The following is a 23,347-nucleotide window of genomic DNA, read 5'->3' as shown; positions in this document are numbered from 1 at the left end:
TCACAATTTTAGGTTTTTCACTGAAATCATTTACAAACAGCTTGTGCAATTATGGCACAAATGGTTGTAAATGCTTCTCTGGGATCCCCTTTGTTCAGAAATAGCAGACATATATGGCTTTGGCATTGCTATTTGGTAATTAGAAGGCCGCTAAATGCCACTGCGCACCACATGTGTATTATGCCCAGCAGTGAAGGGGTTAATTATGTAGCTTGTAGGGTTAATTTTAGCTTTAGTGTAGTGTAGTAGACAACCCAAAGTATTGATCTAGGCCCATTTTGGTATATTTCATGCCACCATTTCACCGCCAAATGCGATCAAATAAAAAAAAAACGTTCCCTATTTCACAAACTTTAGGTTTCTCACTGAAATTATTTACAAATAGCTTGTGCAATTATGGCACAAATGGTTGTAAATGCTTCTCTGGGATCCCCTTTGTTCAGAAATAGCAGACATATACAGGGAGTGCAGAATTATTAGGCAAGTTGTATTTTTGAGGATTAATTTTATTATTGAACAACAACCATGTTCTCAATGAACCCAAAAAACTCATTAATATCAAAGCTGAATAGTTTTGGAAGTAGTTTTTAGTTTGTTTTTAGTTATAGCTATTTTAGGGGGATATCTGTGTGTGCAGGTGACTATTACTGTGCATAATTATTAGGCAACTTAACAAAAAACAAATATATACCCATTTCAATTATTTATTTTTACCAGTGAAACCAATATAACATCTCAACATTCACAAATATACATTTCTGACATTCAAAAACAAAACAAAAACAAATCAGTGACCAATATAGCCACCTTTCTTTGCAAGGACACTCAAAAGCCTGCCATCCATGGATTCTGTCAGTGTTTTGATCTGTTCACCATCAACATTGCGTGCAGCAGCAACCACAGCCTCCCAGACACTCTTCAGAGAGGTGTTCTGTTTTCCCTCCTTGTAAATCTCACATTTGATGATGGACCACAGGTTCTCAATGGGGTTCAGATCAGGTGAACAAGGAGGCCATGTCATTAGAATTTCTTCTTTTATACCCTTTCTTGCCAGCCACGCTGTGGAGTACTTGGACGCGTGTGATGGAGCATTGTCCTGCATGAAAATCATGTTTTTCTTGAAGGATGCAGACTTCTTCCTGTACCACTGCTTGAAGAAGGTGTCTTCCAGAAACTGGCAGTAGGATTGGGAGTTGAGCTTGACTCCATCCTCAACCCGAAAAGGCCCCACAAGCTCATCTTTGATGATACCAGCCCAAACCAGTACTCCACCTCCACCTTGCTGTCGGACTGGAGCTCTCTGCCCTTTACCAATCCAGCCACGGGCCCATCCATCTGGCCCATCAAGACTCACTCTCATTTCATCAGTCCATAAAACCTTAGAAAAATCAGTCTTGAGATATTTCTTGGCCCAGTCTTGTGTGTCTTGTTCAGTGGTGGTCGTCTTTCAGCCTTTCTTACCTTGGCCATGTCTCTGAGTATTGCACACCTTGTGCTTTTGGGCACTCCAGTGATGTTGCAGCTCTGAAATATGGCCAAACTGGTGGCAAGTGGCATCTTGGCAGCTGCACGCTTGACTTTTCTCAGTTCATGGGCAGTTATTTTGCGCCTTGGTTTTTCCACACGCTTCTTGCGACCCTGTTGACTATTTTGAATGAAACGCTTGATTGTTCGATGATCACGCTTCAGAAGCTTTGCGATTTTAAGAGTGCTGCATCCCTCTGCAAGATATCTCACTATTTTTGACTTTTCTGAGCCTGTCAAGTCCTTCTTTTGACCCATTTTGCCAAAGGAAAGGAAGTTGCCTAATAATTATGCACACCTGATATAGGGTGTTGATGTCATTAGACCACACCCCTTCTCATTACAGAGATGCACATCACCTAATATGCTTAATTGGTAGTAGGCTTTCGAGCCTATACAGCTTGGAGTAAGACAACATGCATAAAGAGGATGATGTCGTCAAAATACTCATTTGCCTAATAATTCTGCACTCCCTGTATGACTTTGGCGTTGCTTTTTGGTAATTAGAAGGCCGCCAAATGCTGCTGCGCATCACACGTGTATTATGGCTAACAGTGATGGTGTTAATTATGTAGCTTGTACGGAGCTTGCAGGGTTAATTTTAGCTTTAGTGTAGAGCTCAGCCTCCCACCTGAAACATCAGACCCCCTGATCCGTCCCAAACAGCTCTCTTCCCTCCCCCACCCCACAATTGTCCCCGCCATCTTAAGTACTGGCAGAAACTCTGCCAGTACTAAAATAAAAGCTATATTTGTTTTTTTTCTTAGCATATTTACATATGCTACTGTGTAGGATCCCCCCTTAGCCCCCAACCTCACTGATCCCCCACCAAACAGATCTCTAACCCTCCCCCTCTGCCTTAATGGGCGCCATCTTGGGTACTGGCAGCTGTCTGTCAGTACCCAGTTTAGTAAAAAAAGTGTTGTTTTTTTTATTTAATTGCCCTTTTCTGTAGTGTAGCTTCCCCCCCCAGATCAACCCCCCACCCCTTCCAGATACCTTAGATTATTTATTTATTTTTTAAAATGTTTGTTTTTTTACTTTTATTCACATTTATTTTTCTGCAGTGTAGCGGTTCCCTCCCGCTCCCGCCCCGTGCACGCCCGCCGCCCCCCGTGCACACGCGCGCTCCCGTCTGTCCCGCCCCCCTCCACTTCATTCGGCACATCGATGGCCGCCCTCCCGCCTCCCAGACTTGCTCCCACCCACCAACGATACCGGCCACCGATGTCCGGTGCAGAGAGGGCCACAGAGTGGCTCTCTCTGCATCGGATGGCCAAGGGCGGTTATTGCAGGATGCCTCGATATCGAGGCATCACTGCAATAACCGGAAAGCAGCTGGAAGCGAGCAGGATCGCTTCCAGCTGCTTTCCAGACCAAGGACGTACGCCACACGTCCTCGGTCATTAACTGTATTTTTTTTGGGGACGTGTGGCGTACGTCCTTGGTCGTTAAGGGGTTAAACACCAAATAAATGCTAGATAGAATGATGCATTCAAAGAAAAGATTACTCTGAGAATAATATGTGGATATATTTTTAACATTTTTATTAGTTGTTTAAATATTGACAAAATCCGTGTAAAGTTTTAGGGCTAGATTACAAGTAGAGCGCTAAATTATTGTGTTTCCGCTAACTACCAAATCGCCCGTTTGCAGGAGCACGATAATTAACCAGCCATTACAAGTGGCTGGTTATTGCTACCGCGACCTTGCCTAGCAATTACTGCTCCGAAAATTAACCCGAGATCCGATCTTTAGTTAATTTTCTAAAAGTGCCTTAAATGCCCTAAAAAATGTTTAGTTTTTTTTTATTAAAAAAAATATATATAGCTTTTTTTTTTAATAAAAGAAAAATGCATTAGGCAGTTTTGGGGCTTAAAAGTTGGTGGGAGTTGGATGTTAGAAAAACAAATGGCACTGAAAAGTGTCTTTACATTGCGGTCTATTGGAAATGTGTGTTCTCATAGATCGCTATGTATTGTAAATATATATGTATATGATTATATACACATATATATTTACGTGTTAATTTGTGTATATTAACACAAATATATATGTATATATTCATATATATTTAAAAATGCTGCCCATCAGAACAAGGCTCCCATGGGAGCCTATGGAAGCGCGCTCTCATGAGCGCAATGCTTTCTAGCATTGCAATTTACTTGTAATATGAGCGCACATTATCGTGTGATGGTATTACAAAGTGTAGCGCTAATATAGCTTGTACGCAAGCGATATTTAGTGCTCCAATTGTAATCTAGCCCTAAGGGGCCTATTTATTAATGTGCGAGCGGACATGATCCGATATTGCAGATCATGCCCGCTGCACATCGATAAATGCCGACAGCATACACTCTCGGCATTTATCATTGCACCAGCAGTTCTGGTGAACTGCTGGTGCAATGCTGCCCCTTGCAGATTTTCGGCCAACGGGCCACTAGTAGGGGGAGTCAATCAACCCGATAGTATTCGATCCGGTTGATTTCTGGCGATTTCTGTCCGCCGCCTCAGAGCAGACAAACAGGTTATGGAGCAGCGGTCTTTAGACCGCTGCTTCATAACTTCTGTTTCCGGCGCGCCTGAAGGCTCGCTGGACACACGGGGCATCAAGTTCCACACAGAGCTTATTAAATATGTCCCTTAGTGTCTATTAAAAATTAACATTTTAAACAAATTTCCAATTTACTACTATTATATAATTTGCTAGATTCACTTGGTATTCTTTGTTGAAGAAACAGTAATGCACTACTGGGAGCTAGTTAAAGTAATAAGCCTCTATTTATCAAGCTGTCTACTGACCTGCATTCGACGGCCCCAATACGCTCGCCTAAGATTGCCGCCACGAACCTGAATACATTCACCAAATTTATCAAGAAAGCTGTCAAAAAGCCGCGCACCAAGTACGGTGCGATGAGCAGCGGACTGTTAACTAACAGTCATCGATCTCGCTGCTCATCGGCTTATTCGCAGCTTTCTTGCTACCCTGTCACTAATCACCCACACTAAACTATACTGTTTACCCCCTATACCGCCGCTCCCGGAGCCCCCCGCACCTAAATAAAGTTATTAACCCTTAAACCGCCGCTCCCGGACCCCGCTGCAACTATAATAAATATATTAACCCCTAAACCGCCGCTCCCGGACCCAGCCGCAACTATAATAAATATATTAACCCCTAAACCGCCGCTCCCGGACCCCGCCGCCACCTACATTATACATATTAACCCCTAATCTGCCGCCCCCTATACCGCCGCCACCTACATAAAGTTATTAACCCCTATCCTGCCGATCCCGGAGCCCGCCGCAACTAAATACATTTTTTAACCCCTAAACTGCCGCTCCCGGGGGCCCACCGCCACCTACATTATACATATTAACCCCTATCCTGCCCCCCTTACAACGCCGCCACTATAATAAAACCTAAGTCTAACCCTAACCCTAACACCCCCTAACTTAAATAGAATTAAAATAAATCTAAATAAATATTACTATTATTAACTAAATAATTCCTATTTAAAACTAAATACTTACCTATAAAATAAACCCTAAGATAGCTACAATATATTTAATAATTACAGTGTAGCTATTTTAGGATTTATTTTTATTTTACAGGTAACTTTGTATTTATTTTAACTAGGTACAATAGTTATTAAATAGTTATTCACTATTTAATAACTACCTAGCTAAAATAAAGACAAAATTACCTGTAAAATAAAACCTAACCTAGGTTACAATTACACCTAACACTACACTATCATTACATAAATTACATAAATTAACTACAATTAAATAAAACTAATTATAATTAACTAAAATTAACTAAAGTACAAAAAAAAACATGTTCCAATCAGCCAATAGAATGCAAGCTCAATCCTATTGGCTGATTGGATCAGCCAATAGGATTGAACTTCAATCCTATTAACTGATTGCATCAGCCAATAGGATTTTTCCTACCTTAATTCTGATTGGCTGATAGAATTCTATCAGCCAATCGGAATTCAAGGGACGCCATCTTGGATGACGTCATTTAAAGAAACCTTCATTCAGTGTTAGGACGTCGATGGAAGAAGATGGCTCCGCGTCGGCTGGATTGAAGATGGACCCGCTACTGCTCCGGATGGAAGAAGATAGAAGATGCCGCCTGGATGAAGCCTTCTGCCGGTCTGGATGTCCTCTTCTGCCCGGATAGGATGAAGACTTCTGCTGGTCTGGAGGTCCACTTGTGCCCGGCTGAGGGAAGACGTCTCAAGGTAGGGTGATCTTCAGGGGGTTAGTGTTAGGTTTTTTTAAGGGGGGTTTGGATGGGTTTTAGAGTAGGATTGGGTGTGTGGGTGGTGGGTTTTAATGTTGGGGGGGTATTGTATTATTTTTTTTACAGGTGAAAGAGCTGATTACTTTGGGGCAATGCCCCGCAAAAGGCCCTTTTAAGGGCTATTTGTAATTTAGTATAGGGTAGGGAATTTTATTATTTGGGGGGCTTTTTTATTTTATTAGGGGGGTTAGATTAGGTGTAATTAAATGACGTCATCCAAGATGGCGTCCCTTGAATTCCGATTGGCTGATAGAATTCTATCAGCCAATCGGAATTAAGGTAGGAAAAATTGAAGTTCAATCCTATTGGCTGATCCAATCAGCCAATAGGATTGAGCTCGCATTCTATTGGCTGATTAGAACATTTTTTTGTACTTTAGTTAATTTTAGTTAATTCTAATTAGTTTTATTTAATTGTAGTTAATTTATGTAATTTATTTAATGATATTATAGTGTTAGGTGTAATTGTAACTTAGTTTAGGTTTTATTTTACAGGTATATTTGTATTTATTTTAACTAGGAAGTTATTAAATAGTTAATAACTATTTAATAACTATTGTACCTAGTTAAAATAAATACAAAGTTGGGGGGTGGAGCCAGCAGTGAGCAGAAGAGGTCGCAGATTTTTAGAGCTCCTACATAACTTCAACTAAATACGATTTAAAACCAGATTTTTGACACACCGAGAACCAATTTCATAGTGGGACTATCTCTACAACTCCCATCTGCAGCTTGGAAGTCACAAAATTTTGTTATTCTGCCAATTCTTGTGGGTTATACCTGGAAATCCTACTCTGGATCTATAGTGACGACGGCCATTTTCCCGCACCCGCAGACACGCAGTTACTATGGCTGATACCCACTGGATAGTTGTTGAGATCACTAAACTCCTGACCCACCATCACAACAAGCTTATTGCCGCTTTGGATGAAGCGGTGGAACCGGAGGAGCGGCGCGAGATCCCGATAATACTGTCTCCAGACCAAAACGAGGTAGACACTGATCGGGGGGATGCTTTGGGGCCCCGGCATCCCTCACATATCTTTAGTCTCCCATTTGCTGACCCTGGGACATATCGGGAGGCTGAGGGGGTCAACATTAAGCTCCTACTTACCAGCACGGTCCTGCAGCTCCACACGGGAGAGGATCTCACTTGCATAGCTGTCTTAGATGATGCCGAGAGACAGGGACCTCGAGGGAACACAAAGGGCCTTGACGCCATTAGCACTAACTGCCTCCCTGTCATTCACTGTGCTTTCTTAATAGGCCTAAAGATAACTCAAGCATCAGAACAGCTCTCTCTGAAATGGGAACAGTGTTGCTTGTTCCGTTCCTCCTGGTTTAAGACCTTTGAGGCTGATAGTGAATGGCTTCATTTCTGCACTGGGAAAGCCGGAATTGGTTAAGTAGCTTTAAAATCACGATCTCCCCATCTAACACACAACTTATATAATTTGGCTTGATGTGTTGACACCATTCTTGACGGACAAAGTTGAACTGAATAAGGCACGCCATGATATTGAGGACATAACTGACAACAGCAAATGTGACAATATTGCAAGTTTAATATATCAGCAGGTTTGAGAACTATATTAATCCCTCTAAGGACCACAAAGCATTTCTATGTGACTGCCCTTCATGAAGAGATTGCAATGGTTTGAGGCCCATTTGTTTAAATCTGTATGTGTGCCATATAAGTATAGCAGGATAAATTTGTCACTAGGAGGTTCTGCATCCAGAGACATTGGGCAAAATACTGAACTCTAACACTTATATTAAGTTTGCTGGTTATATTTTTCTAGATGTTTGTCTCATTAATATGCTTATTCCCATGTTCTTAAATGGACTAAACAGTATATATCCCATGTTGTTCCATATAGGACTTGTTTATATTTGTTTGCACAAGGTTATGAGGTTAACCCAAGTAGGAAGTAATTTTCAGTCCTGTGTTAGACCGACTTATGTGCTGCACAGGAGTTCAACTGCAGTGGCATTATACCTTTCTACTCATTACTTGAACAGCGAGCTGGATATACAGCTCAGAGATTATCTGCGTTTATATATTGATTGTCAAGTGAGAGGCGTAGGACTTGGGGTGACACACAGCTCTATATGTCTAGATGGATTATGTTGATGTGATGTCATATTATTGTCACTCCAGGCTATTTAATATGTATGGTATTGGTTATGCGCTATTTACTGCCCTATGCCAAGTAATTCCACAGATATAAGATAGCCCATATACCTTAGCTATACACACATAGTTCATTAAATGTTGTCCTGTCCTCTTTGGCTGGGGGCTGAACCTCCTCTACCTACAGTTAATTAACTCTATAATCCCCCAACATAAATATTCTAAGGCTGCTACAAGATAGCATACATATACCTAGCTTATCTAGATCAAGGTTACCCCTTCTGGCACCTTTGTTATTTTATTATATTCAGTGTGCCACCTCTTCCCCCCCATAATGTATCTTCCTAATTGGAAGAGCTACTCAAGCGGTTTAGCTTAATTGTACCGCAACCTTTTATTTTGAAAGTATTATTGTGATATCTTTCTATTTCATCTGTGTTAGCTTTCTTTTTGTTCTATTGAGAGATATGTATTTTGTATCGCTACATTTTTCTGAGATCTACTGGCTAAGATTATATCTCTAAGGGTATATCAGATGTGGAAATAAGATTTGAAAATATTCTAGTCTCTTAGCAACAAAAAATGAAAAAAAAAAAAAATTTGGGGTTTACTTTATGTGTGTTTACTATTTATGATATGCAACAAGTGAACCCTATATAAAGATATAGTGGTTATTGTAACTTCTTTACTTTTATGTCTTTTATTTGTTGTAATGCATCTATACCTCAATAAAAATATTTAAAAATAAAATAAATACAAAGTTGCCTGTAGAATAAAAATAAATCCTAAAATAGCTACAATGTAATTATTAATTATATTGTAGCTATCTTAGGGTTTATTTTATAGGTAAGTATTTAGTTTTAAATAGGAATAATTTAGTTAATAATAGTAATTTTATTTAGATTAATTTAAATAATATTTAAGTTAGGGGGGTGTTAGGGTTAGACTTAGGTTTAGGGGTTAATAACTTTAATATAGTGGCGGCGGTGTAGGGGGGCAGGATAGGGGTTAATAACTTTAATGTAGGTGGCGGCGGTGTAGGGGGGGCAGGATAGGGGTTAATAACTAATGTAGGGGGCGGCGGGGTCCGGGAGCGGCTGCTTAGGGGTTAAAATTTTTATTTAGTTGCGGCGGGGTCCGGGAGCAGCGGTTTAGGGTTAATAAGTATAATGTAGGTGGCGGCGGTGTAGGGGAGAGCAGATTAGGGGTGTTTAGACTCGAGGTACATGTTAGGGTGTTAGGTGTAGACACTTCCCATAGGAATCAATGGGATATCGGGCAGCAGCGAACATGAGCTCTCGCTGCTTTCCGACTCCCATTGATTCCTATGGGATCCGCCGCCTCCAGGGCAGAGGATTGAAAACCAGGTACGCTGGGCCGGAATAGTGGCGAGCGTATCTTTCTTCTTTGATAACTACCAAAAGTAGTCAGATTGTGCCGAACTTGCGTTCGGAACATCTGGAGTGACGTAAACATCGATCTGTGTCGGACTGAGTCCGGCGGATTGTATGTTACGTCACTAAATTCTACTTTTGCCGGTCTGTAGGGCTTGATAACTATGGCGAATCAGCCTTGCCACAAATACGCTGCGGAATTCCAGCGTATTTGCGGTTGACGGCTTGATAAATAGAGGCCATAGTCTAGTCAAAATTAAACTTTCATGAATCAGAGCAGGCAATTTTAAGCAACTTTCTAATTTTCTCCTATTATCAATTTTTCTTTGTTCTCTTGGTATCTTTATTTGAATGTAAGCTTAGAAGCCGGCCCATTTTTGGTTCTGCACCTGGCTAGCGCTTGCTGATTTGTGGCTACATTTAGACACCAATCAGCAAGCACTACCCAGCTGCTGAACTAAAAATGGTCTGGCTTCTAAGCTTACATTCTTGTTTTTTCAAATAAAGATGCCAAGAGAACAAAGGAAAAATTGATAATAGGAGTAAATTAGAAAGTTGCTTAAAATTGCCTGTTCTATCAGAATCATGAAAGTTAAATTTTTGACTAGACTATTACTTTAATGCATTGGGTAAGCCAATAGCATATGAAATATATGTGCAGCCACCGATCAGCAGCTCCTGAGTCTACCTATGTATCCCTTTCAACAAATAATATCAAGAGAACAAAACAAATTAGATAATAGATGTAAACTGGACAGTCATCACACACTCAATCTGAATCATGAAAGGTTTTATGTCCCTTTAATCAAGATCGAGTTTTTATTACAATATTGCAAGTCTAAACCTACAGTAAAATATCCCCTACATAGCAGTACAAAATATACACTCTATGGTTTAATCTAAGAATGTCCTGATGCCTCAAGTCCCTGACACCACGACAAAATTCAGCAAATAGTTAGGGAGTTAATTGCAAGTGTTAAATAACATACTGTATGCACACTCTGGCTTTGTTTATGAGAATTCCTACCAAACTCAAACCAGTATCTAACAATTAGACATAAGCCTGACAGGAGATAAAACACTCTAGCAGGGCAATTATGTGTAGCTTAACAGGGGAGGCCTGGCAACTCTGTTCATGAAGGCAAGTACTACCCAGTGGCCCAGGTATAACAACCCACCCCCTTTAAAATGCTATATCTGATATCAGAAATAAAAAAGTGGTAGTTGATCCTTGGTTATCATGTGGAACCCTTCTACAACATGCATGAAGGGCATCCTACATCTATAGTAACCAGGATTTCTGGGGAATACAGGCTGCAACCGACTGCTGAGGTGCATAGTACACTGTGCACTGGGCTGGGCAGGCACAGCTCTGTCAATATCAGTGAGTTTAGGGATACAAACCCTACACAAACACATGTTTATATACACATGTTGTAGACAGACAGATACACATTTAAATTACTAACTGAAAAACAAAAAAGACATGCTGTGCACTGCACCTTCTACATTGGCCCTGGTTCCATCACCAAGAGTGGACTATGAAAAGGAGATAACAACTGCAAGACTCACTCATAGTGCAGCTTATCAAACATATAAAAAAATAACCTTTAATACATATAAAACCTCTGAGTAGCCCACTGGAAACCTCCCTGTCACACTACTACTAGTTAGTGTCAGAAATACCCAGAGACTGAGGTAGGAATGAGGTAAACCTCACCGAAGGCTCTGGACAAGTCCTGGCAGAGACTGGATGATTAGCGTGCAGAAGAAAACAAAACTGTACCTCGAAAATTGACTTCTCAGAGTTGCAGGAAGTGGATGAAACCAGGAACTGGAAGCTGATGTGCAAAGGAGTATAGAAAAGCTAAGGTCAAAGTCCAATCGAATATCAGAGTCAAGTATCAGTCCAGTCTTTGCAAGGTACCAAGGGAGTTTAGAGAAGCCAAAGTCCAATCCAGTTTCAGAGCCAGGTATCAGTCCAGTCTTTGCAAGGTACCAAGGGAGTTTAGAAAAGTCAGGTCAGATTCCAATCCAATTTCAGAGTCAGGTGATCAGTCCAATCTTTGCAAGGTACCAAAAGAAGTTTAGAAAATCCAAAGTCCAATCCAATTTTCAGAGCCAGGTATAGAAACACAGAATAAGCTCAAACGAAGGATAACTGAATACTATACTCGAGCAAGGAAGATATAGAGGCTCTTATATTTAAAGCCAAAAGGTCGCGCTAAAAGTGACGCAAGCGTGACAACACAAAAAGCGATGTGACCACAACGACGCAAGTAGCAACGCCCAAACATTTTTTTTTTTTTTTTTTTTTTAAGTTTTAAATTGTTTTATTTGTATCAAAAAATAATAACATAAACATATGTTTACACACAAAAACAATTTTTGCAAAAAATACTAATACATTAAAATAAGAGAGTACACCACAGATGTGTTGTATCAAATTACATCTAAGACACTGGGTATCTCCACCCAGCGATTACTAGTGATCTCAACATTACAATGTCTAGCCATATACTATATATACAGAAACCCTAGAAACGACCAACCTATACAGAAAGATATTACACCAAATTACAAGCGGTCACTAACATTCTTGACTGAACTGATCCAAAATTCGTCTCTATAATTATACTACTGCCTACTTGCGCAAACAAGACCCCACCTTAGATATGTATAGTGGGTTCCGGCACACCCGCCCTAATACGCCTGAGCTCCCCGAGCCTATGAGCCCCTCTCCCCCCCTCCCCTCCCCTGCCCATTTGGTTACAACTTATATATCAGTCTGCACTATAAAACCAAGAATGGTACAGATTCATCCGTTAGCCACATTATCACAAAGTACATAATAAACAGGCCACACCGAGACAGAAAACACAAAAACAAAAAAAAACAAAAAAAAACAAAACAAAAAGGGGTTCCCTCTCAAATCGCCCCCCCCCCCCCCGACCCTCACTCCGCGACCTCCGCCCAGTTCCCGGGAAATTGGCCTGCTAGAATATTTGTCAGAACGTAGGCGGATTCCCTAAATGGTTTAATCATTTTTTTCTGATAAGCTGGGGGCAGGGATCTTATAAATTTCTCCCATTTTCTGAAGAACGCGGGCAAGTATTGATCGTGCGGGGAGGGCATATTGTACTGCTCTGTTGTATATTGACTGACTACCGCCGCTTTAAGTTGAACCAATGTGGGAGCCGAACGTGACTTCCATAGTTTAAGAATGAGATTGCGCCCCGTTAGTATTATTGTGTTTATCAGACGATAGTTTTTTTTACGACCTTGATATCTCACTAAAAAGAAAATCTCAATGGGGACTAACTCATGCTCCAGTTTTAAGACCATGGTCATCCAATATGCAATCTTACTCCAAAATTGTTGAATTTTTGGGCAACCCCATAGACAGTGGAATAAGTCTGCATCCATCCACGAGCATCTGGAGCATAAAACCTTAGCATTATACCATTTCGAAAGCAAGCCAGGGGTAAAATACCTCTTAAGCCCGATTTTTATCTGGGATTCTCTCCAAACGGTGGGGACCCAATTCTGTTGAATAATTTTAAAACTTCCTACGATGGTTTGCTCATCTATGTCAGGGAATTGGATAGACCATTTAGTAATCATCTCGCCTACCTGTAAATCTGAAGCTTTCTGAGTTACAAGTTGATATAAAGGGGAAATTCCAAATTTCCCTGCTGCATATAGGGAGATCCTGGGCTGTAGCTCGCCCAAAGACCAGTTATTGCCGAAGTTATTTTGCAGCTCCTGTAAGAAATGTCTGACTTGAAGGTAGGCGTAAAATTCTCGCGTCCCTAAACTGAATTTATTTGCAATTTCAGTATAGGTTAATAGATATCCGTCAGGTCTCCGAAATTGACTCATGGCATTTAAGCCTTTCAAATCCCAGTCTTTAAATATCTGACTTGAGAGTCCAGGACAAAAATTGGGATTCCCACATATGGGTAAATATTGTGAGAGATACGGGGAGTAATCCAACGCAAAACACAACCTTTGCCATGCTATAATTATATTCCTAAACGTGGACAGACTAAATATGTTCGAAGGGAGAGAGGTCATCGGACAATGTAATAAAGCCTTCAGATTAAACGGGGCCACAACCCGCGACTCCCAAATGGACGCCGATATCTGGTCCTTACCCGTTATCCAATCTAATGCAAATCTAGCTATGGTCACTAGATTATACATCTGGATGTTAGGGAGTGCAAGGCCGGCGGCCAACTTAGAATTCATGAGTCGATGAACGGCAATCCGTGGTTTACTCCCTTTCCATAGAAATCTGGAGCAAGCACTATTATATGCAACAATGTCTTTATGGTGTAGAAATATCGGAATATTTTGAAATATGTACATAAGTTTCGGGAAAATGATTGATTTAATTAATGTTACCCGTGCAGATAAAGAAATAGGCAGTGAGGACCATTCATCCAGTTTTTTTTTACAGCGGCTAACCCCGAACGCGTAATTCAACTTGTACCAATCCTCTGGGTTTCTGGAGATATAAAGCCCCAAATAATTAATCTGAGAGACTTCGACAAAGGGATGTTTTACATCACCTAATGGATGTCTATAGAGCCACATTAATTCTGATTTCGATGTGTTAACCCGGAATCCGGAGATCTCACCAAACTCCTGAATAATATCCTGGAGAATTGGCAACGAAACCGAAAGATTAGATAAGCATATCAATAGATCATCCGCGTATGATAGAAGGACCATTTTCTCACCTGCAAACAAAATACCTTCTAGTTCTTGACGTAAACGTATGGCCAGTGGTTCCAAACTGATATTAAATAATAGGGGGGATAGCGGACACCCCTGTCTGGTCCCTCTATGCATAACAAATCGCTGGGAGGTCACATTGTTGATAATGACCGATGACGTGGGGGCACTATAGATTAACCTGATGTAATTATGAAAAAACCCGGAGAAACCGAACTTCTCTAGAGTAATGAATAAATGGTCCCACCCGACCCGGTCGAAGGCCTTCTCTGCGTCGACCGTAAGAATAGCCTTATCATGAATATCATTACTATAAGAGGACTTGTATTTGTTCCAATAAGACTCAATGAGAACTAATAATTTCCTGGTATTTCGCACAGGATTCCGGCCGGGCATGAATCCGGATTGATTCTCATGGATTAAGTCCCCGATATGAGGTTTTAATCTGGAAGCTATAATAGATGCTAATAGTTTATAGTCGGAATTGAGGACAGAAATAGGTCTAAATGAACTAGGAAGCTCCGGGTCCTTGCCCTTTTTTAAGATTAACGTTATGTTTGCCGCGGCAAAAGAAGGCGAGCAATTGATATTATCTGAAAAATAAAAATTGAATAACCTAGACAGAATAGGGGTCACCTGAGCTTGTAATATTCGATAAAATTCAATGGGGAAAGAGTCGGGCCCGGCCGCTTTGTTGGATTTAGCGTTCTTAATTGCAGATCTGATCTCCTCCTCAGATATGGGGGCATTAATAGCTTCCAGGGCTTCCGGTGCTAGTCTCGGGGTCTTGATCTTCGACCAGAATTTTATTTGCTGTCCTGCATTGGACGGTTCTGATTTGTACAAGTCTTGAAAAAAATCAAAAAACACTCGTTCGATGTCGGGGTGGCTCGTGAACCTCTTTGTACCTTGTTTAATAGCAGAGATTACCTGCCTAGGTGAGGATTTAGCTATTCTGGCTAGGAACTTAGCGGATCTACCTACGAACCCACTGTATCGAGCTTTAGTTCTAAGATCCTCTAGTGCGCTATTCTGCTTAATCTGGATGTCACGGAATGCCTTGGCCCTTACATAAGCGTCCCAGTGTCCTCTGCTAGGATTGTTTAAATACGCTCTAAACGAGTTTTTTACTTGATTTGCACACTGTCTAGCCGCCTGACTACACTTCTTCTTCCAGTGTATCATATATGATTTGATTTCGCAGCGTAAGACGGCCTTAGAAGCCTCCCAAAGCACTTCCACTTTGTCCAGGTAGTTACCATTGATCTTATGGTAATCTGCCCACTTAATTTGTAGCCAGTTTTGAAAACTGGGGTTGTTACTCAAGAATCTAGGAAAATATATATGCTTATTCCCTGAATACGAACTGTTAGGTTTGCAGCGCAGTAAGATGGCAGCGTGATCCGATATAACTATATCTTCAATTTTAGTGACCCAGTCCCAGCTTATTAACGAGTCCGACACCAAAAAGTAATCAATCCTAGAGAAAGCTTGCTGAGCATGTGATACACATGTGAATACTCGCGCATCCGGGTTCTGTACCCGCCAGATATCTACTAAGCCCAAGTGTGAGCAGAATTTCTGAAAAATGCGCACTTTCCTACCTCTGCTGTTAAGGGCTCTTTTTTTAGAGCAATCTAGAGTTGCGTCAGCTGTCAAATTAAAATCACCTGCAACAATTAAATTATGCCCTATAAATCTGTATAATCTAGCCATCAAGGACGCCCAGAAATTCTGATCAACTTGGTTAGGACCATAAATATTACAAAGTGTATATTTGATCTTTTTAATCACAATCTCCAGTATCAGGAATCTGCCTTCAGGGTCCACTTCAGTGTTAGTTATTTTATATTCCAGATTCCGATTCAATAAAATGGCCACCCCCCTTTTCCTGGTTGTAGAAGTAGCGGCTATAACCTCCCCTACCCATTTACTCTTCAGTTTGGGAATTTCTGGAGGTTTCAAGTGTAGTTCCTGAAGAAAAACTATATCAGGGTTGAATTTCCCGGAGTACTTTATTATAGATTTCCGTTTAATTGGGGAGGTTATGCCGCCGACGTTCCAGGAAAATAAATTAATATTAAGAGCCATCAAATCCTACTTCTATTGTCATGCACATATGGAGGAAGAAAAGCTCCAAATGCAATGGAACAAGGGCAACAGGGGCGCGGAAGAGGGAACAGGGAGGGAGCGAGAGAGAGAGAGGAAAAAAAAAAAAAAAAAAAAAAAAAAAAAAAAAAACACCACACGGAGCCATACTTTTTAACCATAGAAAAACCTTCTGGGGGGACCCGTAATATTGACTCAAGGTGTTTTACGGAACGCCTGCTTCTCGACAGAAATTATCAGCTTCCAAGACATTATTTAGCGTATGAGAGATTCCTTCTTTGGATACCACCAATTTTGCAGGGTAAAACATTTTGATGTTGTAATTTTCTTTCTGTAATCTACCAAAGAAAAAAGACATGTCTCTTCTCTTAGATAGAGTTTCAGAGGAGAAATCTTGAAAAAGTAGTAACTTATGCGAGTCCAAAACTAAGGGCATACTTTTCCTGTAATACTTAAGATATAATAATTTGTCTTGGAAGTTTACAAACTTAAATATCACAGGCCTCGGTCTCTGGCCCTCGATTTGTTCCCTGCGTGGGCCTATTCTGTGTGCCCTCTCGATCTGAAAGGGAGTGGCAGGAGCTGGAATCAACAGTGCCTTAGGTAATGTATTGGATACAAAATTCAGTAAATCATGGAATTCTGGCGACTCGGGGAGGCCAATCACTTTTAGATTATTACGTCTTGAGCGATCCTCAAGATCTTCGATCTTTGCTTGTAACGCTACTATCGTTTTACTGTGTGCGTCCACAGTGGAATCATGAATATTAAGCCTGTCTTCTAGATCGGACACTCTGTTTTCAGCCTCATCTAGTCTTGATGAGAACTGCCGAACCTCTGCCGTGAGATTGGAAATCTCGTTCCTAATCTCGCGCTTAATCAGATCAAATTGCGGTAGTAGGATTTTAGCCACCTCCGCCTCATATTCTGTCATACTATTACCCGAGGAGTTCCCTTTCTCTGGGGGAGTGTCAATGCTGGCATCCAGAGTCCTGCCACTCCCTTTTTTGTCTTTAGCTTTGGGGGGCATATTGGAGGGTGAGCTCCTTTGGAGCATGTATCTGTCCATGAACTGAAGGGCCTTTAGATAAATTATTCAAGGTCTATGGAAAGAGAAAAAAAAAAATATATATATATATATATATTGCAAGGGAAAAGGAGAGAGAGAGACTGAGGGTAAAGCGTATCGGGGTTCCAAGCCGTGTGCAATGTGCCGGAACCCACAAAAATATGACTATATCTGACTGTTTCTACCGGCTTGCCTTTTCTTGGATCAAGAGCCTGTCTTGATCCACTTACGGAACTTTCTGTACAGTTAACCCACTACGGACCGAGAAATTAAGACAATGTCCTAGAGAGTAATAGTAAGGTGCAAGTGCTTCTGAAAGAGGGAGAGGGGAACACGAACAGGCAAGAGGGAGCAGAAGAAAAAAGAAAAAAAAAAAGTTCCCTCTACCCTACCCCACCCTCTCTCTTCCAGTCAAGTGTTTTTTGAAAAAGGTGCTTTCAAAAGAGCATATATTCGTGCAAATTAGCAACGCCCAAACATTATGAGAACACGACAACAAAAAGTGATGTAACCATGACGACGCAACTAGCGACGCCCAAGAATGACGTAACCATGACGAAACAAGAAGCGACACCCAAAAAATTTTGTGAAAGGTGATCAGAAGTGGATACTGAAAGTACCCCCCATCAAAGGTACATCAGGGACCCTAGGTGGGTTGGAGGGGATTGGAGGCATGAAAGCTAGTAGTAAAGGCGGGAGCATGGACATGCCTAATGAGCACCCAGGATTTGTCAGCCACAGCATAATCTCTCCAGTGTACCAGGTACTGCAATTGGTAACCTTTGAATCTAGAGTCCAGGATCCTTGAAATTTCGAACTGCGGTTCGCCTTGTACTAGAACTGGAGGAGGAGGAGGGAGTTGAGGATGAGAGAACCTATTATGGCAGAGAGGTTTCAAAAGTGATACACGAACCACTGTGGAGATATGCAAGGTTCGAGGCAAATCCAGCTTGTAAGAGACTGGATTAATCTGTTTGAGTATGCGATAAGGACCTATGTATCGAGGTCCTAACTTGTGAGAGGGCTGACTGAGTCGGATGTGCCGGGTGGCTTACCAAAAACGATCCCCGACAGAAAAGTGTAGGTTTAAGAACGATGATGGTCAGCATATAGTTTGTGTCTGTGGGAAGATGTTCGTAAAACAGAACGTATTTGACGCCAGTGTCTAAGTAACTCTCGAACATGGCGAACTGCAGCTGGAACGCCTACATGAGAGGAACTGAGAGGGAATATCTTAGCTTGATAACCCAGGGCTGCCAGGAAAGGTGAGCAGCTTAGAGAAGAATGCCAGTGGATGTTTCGAGCGAGTTCAGCTAGAGGTAGAAGATTAGACCAATTTGATTGTTGAAGGTTTACAAAAGGCACAAAGGTAAACTTCCAGGTCTTGATTAGTCCTAGCGGTCTGACCATTAGTTTGAGGATGATAGCCTGAGGAGAGACAAATAGTGGTACCCAGAAGTTTACAGAGTACTCTCCAGAAGGTAGAGACGAATTGTGGTCCTCAATCGGAAACTCTCTCTTCTGGAATGCCATTGTAGACGTATAATCAGAATGTCTCTCAGCGCACAACCTGCTTCCTTATGGCTCCTGGATAATAGGGTATCTAGCTCACCCTAATCAAAGATACAAATACAACAATAGTCCAAAAGCGCCTAAAAGAAGGCAAAGGAAGATTCTAACAAATTCAGTGAAATAAAATAAAAATCTATTAACAATAGGCGGGAGATGATTTAAAAATTATCAAACATTTATTAACAAATCATAATTACTAACATGGATCCATGTGTACTATACAAACATACAAGTACAAATTAAGAAAATCAATTAAAAAACAGTGTAAATGTTTACAATAATTTCTTAGGAAGTCTCTCCAAATGGAGAGATCAGCAAGTATAAAAATTGACAATTGAAGTTCTAAAACCTGGAGTTATGCAATATTGCTTCTAGCAGATGTGTCCAATAATTGTGTCCAATAATTGTATCCAATGGATGTGTCCAATAGATATGTTCTAGTAGTAAGAATTCCAGTAAGACAAATCCATTAAAAAAATCAGGTAGTGAAGCTAATAAAATCCAAACAGAAAATTCAAACAAAAAATTATGTGAATCCTGTGATAATGGTGGAAAAAATATAAAAATAGAAACAAAAAATAGTGTTGTAAAAATAGTGTTGTAAAAATAAGAGTTAAAATGTAAAAAAATATAAAATGTAAAAAATATATATATATAAAAAATTATATAAATATACAAAAATATAAAGATATGATTAAAAAGTGAAAAAAAGTGTGGGAAAAAAACGATGTGTTAAAAATCTAGTGTCAAAAAATAAAAATAAAAATTATAAAGCTGTAATCCGAATAAATATTAAGTGTTAGTGAGTGATCCTCCTTTTAAGTGTTTCCTTATGAGTGAATGTTTTGTTTATATCCGTGTAAGTGATGAAAAGTTTTTCTTCTGGTATTCTTTCAATAATGTCCTAGTAGTTCCTGTGAATTACAAAATATAACATAGTGCAATAATGTTTCCAGATATGAATATTATTAAAATGATGCTCACCAAATTGTCAACGCATTTCGGCCTCTGTATCAGGCCTTTCTCAAGACTCATTTTTTTTATATATATATTTTTTACATTTTATATTTTTTTCTATTGGACACATCCATTGGATACAATTATTGGACACAATTATTGGACACATCTGCTAGAAGCAATATTGCATAACTCCAGGTTTTAGAACTTCAATTGTCAATTTTTATACTTGCTGATCTCTCCATTTGGAGAGACTTCCTAAGAAATTATTGTAAACATTTACACTGTTTTTTAATTGATTTTCTTAATTTGTACTTGTATGTTTGTATAGTACACATGGATCCATGTTAGTAATAATGATTTGTTAATAAATGTTTGATAATTTTTAAATCATCTCCCTCCTATTGTTAATAGATTTTTATTTTATTTTATTTCACTGAATTTGTTAGAATCTTCCTTTGCCTTCTTTTAGGCATTGTAGACGTATGACATGTTGAATGAAAAGGGAAGCAAGTTCAGTCGCTGGGCGGATTCCAAATAGGTCAGGTTTTTGTGGTCGGTAAGTATAGGTATTTCAGTGCCCTCCAACCAGTGTCTCCATTCAGTAAGGACCAGTTTCATAGCAAGCAGTTCCTTTTTTTCCACATTATAGTTCATCTCAGGTGCAGAAAAGCATTTAAAAAAGGCCACTGGATGGAATTTAGAAGAAAAAGAATCTCTTAGCGAAAGCACTGCACCTGCTCCCAGGTCGGAAGCATCCACCTCTAGGATGAACTGTAACTCGGGATTGTGATGTCTTAATACAGGTGAAGAACAAAAGGCAGATTTTAGCTTTTCAAATGCGGCAATGGCAGAGTTAGGCCATTCTTTGCAATTCTAGTTATGTTTTGTTAACTCAGAGATAGGTGCAGTGATTCTTGAAGTGTCCTGGATGAATTTCCGATAATAGTTGGTGAATCCCAAAAAATGTTGTATGCCTTTTATAGTGGTAGTGTTGTGGCCAATTCAATACAGCCTCTAATTTGGAGGTGTCCATAGCAAAACCATATTTGGAATTATGTATCCAAGAAACTGTTACCTAGATTACGAGTTTTGCGGTAACAGGGGTGCGGTGCTAACAAGCCTTTTTTTCCCACCGCTCCCTTAAAGGGACACTGAACCCAATTTTTTTCTTTTGTAATTCAGAAAGAGCATGCAATTTTAAGCAACTTTCTAATTTACTCCTATTATCAATTTTTCTTCGTTCTCTTGCTATCATTATTTGAAAATGAAGGCATCTAAGCTTTTTTTTTGGTGGATGAATTTATCCACCAATCAGCAAGGACAACCCAGGTTCACCAAAAATGGGCCGGCATCTAAACTTACATTCTTGCATTTCAAATAAAGATACCAAGAGAATGAAGAAAATTTCATAATAGGAGTAAATTAGAAAGTTGCTTAAAATTTCATGCTTAATCTGAATCACGAAATAATTTTTTTGGGTACAGTATCCCTTTAAGACAACACTGGTATTACAGTTTTTTTTAAACCCAGCGTTAGCCACAAAAAGGTGAGCGTAGAGCAGAATTTAGCTCCACATCTCACCTCAATACCAGCGTTGCTTAAGTCAGCGGTAAGCTGGCTAAACGTGCTCGTGCACGATTTCCCCATAGGAAACAATGGGGCTGAGCTGGCTGAAAAAAAACCTAACACCTGCAAAAAAGCAGCGTTCAGCTCCTAACGCAGCCCCATTGTTTCCTATGGGGAAATTAATTTTATGTCTGCACCTAACACGAACCCCGAGTCTAAACACCCCTAATATTACACTTATTAACCCCTAATCTGCCGTCCCCGCTATCGCTGACAACTACATTATATTATTAACCCCTAATCTGCTGCTCCGGACACCGCCGCCACCTATATTATACTTATGAACCCCTAATCTACTGCCCCCAACACCTACATTATATTTATTAACCCCTAATCTGCCCCCCCCAACGTCGCCGCAACTATATTAAGTTTATTAACCCCTAATCTGCCGCCGCCAATATTATAAATTTATTAACCCCTAAACCTAAGTCTAACCCTAACTTAAATATGATTTAAATACATCTAAATAAATTTACTACAATTAAATAAATTATTCCCATTTAAAACTAAATACTTACCTGTAAAATAAACCCTAAGATAGCTACAATATAACTAATAGTTACATTGTAGCTAGTTTAGGATTTATATTTATTTTACAGGCAACTTTGTATTTATTTTAACTAGGTACAATAGTTATTAAATAGTTATTAACTATTTAATAACTTCCTAGTTAAAATAAGTACAGAAGTACCTGTAAAATAAACCCTAACCTAAGTTACAATTACACCAACACTACACTATAATTAAACTAATTACCTAAACTACCTACAATTAATTACAATTAAATTAAACTAAATTACGAAAAAAAAAACCCCCACTAAATTACAGAAAGAAAAAAAAGAATTACAAGAATTTTAAACTAATTACACCTAATCTAATCCCCCTAATAAAATAAAAAAGCCCCCAAAATAATAAAATTCCCTACCCTATACTAAATTACAAATAGCCCTTAAAAGGGCCTTTTGCGGGGCATTGCCCCAAAGTAATCAGCTCTTTCACCTGTAAAAAAAAAATACAATACCCTACCAACATTAAAACCCACCACCCACACACCCAACCCTACTCTAAAACCCACCCAATCCCCCCTTAAAAAAACCTAACACTACCCCCCTGAAGATCTCCCTACCTTGAGCCGTCTTCACCCAGCCGGGCACAAGTGGACCTCCAGAGGGGCAGAAGTCTTCATCCGATCTGGGCAGAAGAGGTCCTCCAAGCGGCAGAAGTCTTCATCCAGGCGGCATCTTCTATCTTCATCCATCCAGAGCAGGTCCATCTTCAAGCCAGCCGACCCGGAGCAATCCTCTTCAAATGACGCCCTAACACTGAATGAAGGTTCCTTTAAATGACGTCATCCAAGATGGCGTCCCTTGAATTCCGATTGGCTGATAGGATTCTATCAGCCAATCGGAATTAAGGTAGGAAAAATCCTATTGGCTGATTGGATCAGCCAATAGGATTGAGCTCGCATTCTATTGGCTGATTGGAACAGCCAATAGAATGCAAGCTCAATCCTATTGGCAAATCCAATCAGCCAATAGGATTGAACTTCAATCCTATTGGCTGATTGGATCAGCCAATAGGATTTTTCCTTTCAGCCAATCGTAATTCAAGGGACGTTATCTTGGATGACGTCATTTAAAGGAACCTTCATTCAGTGTTAGGATGTCGTTTGAAGAGGATGGCTCCGCGTCGGCTGGCTTGAAGATGGACCCGTTCCGCTCCGGATGGATGAAGATAGAAGATGCCGCCTGGATGAAGACTTCTGCCCGGATCGTATAAAGACTTCTGCCCCTCTGGAGGTCCACTTGTCCCCGGCTGGGTGAAGACGGCTCAAGGTAGGGAGATCTTCAGGGGGGTAGTGTTAGGTTTTTTTAAGGGGGGATTGGGTGGATTTTAGAGTAGGGT

This window comes from Bombina bombina, chromosome 6, assembly GCF_027579735.1.
Source record: "Bombina bombina isolate aBomBom1 chromosome 6, aBomBom1.pri, whole genome shotgun sequence".
In the NCBI taxonomy this organism is placed as follows: Eukaryota; Metazoa; Chordata; class Amphibia; order Anura; family Bombinatoridae; genus Bombina; species Bombina bombina.
This window is presented reverse-complemented; position numbering follows the sequence as displayed.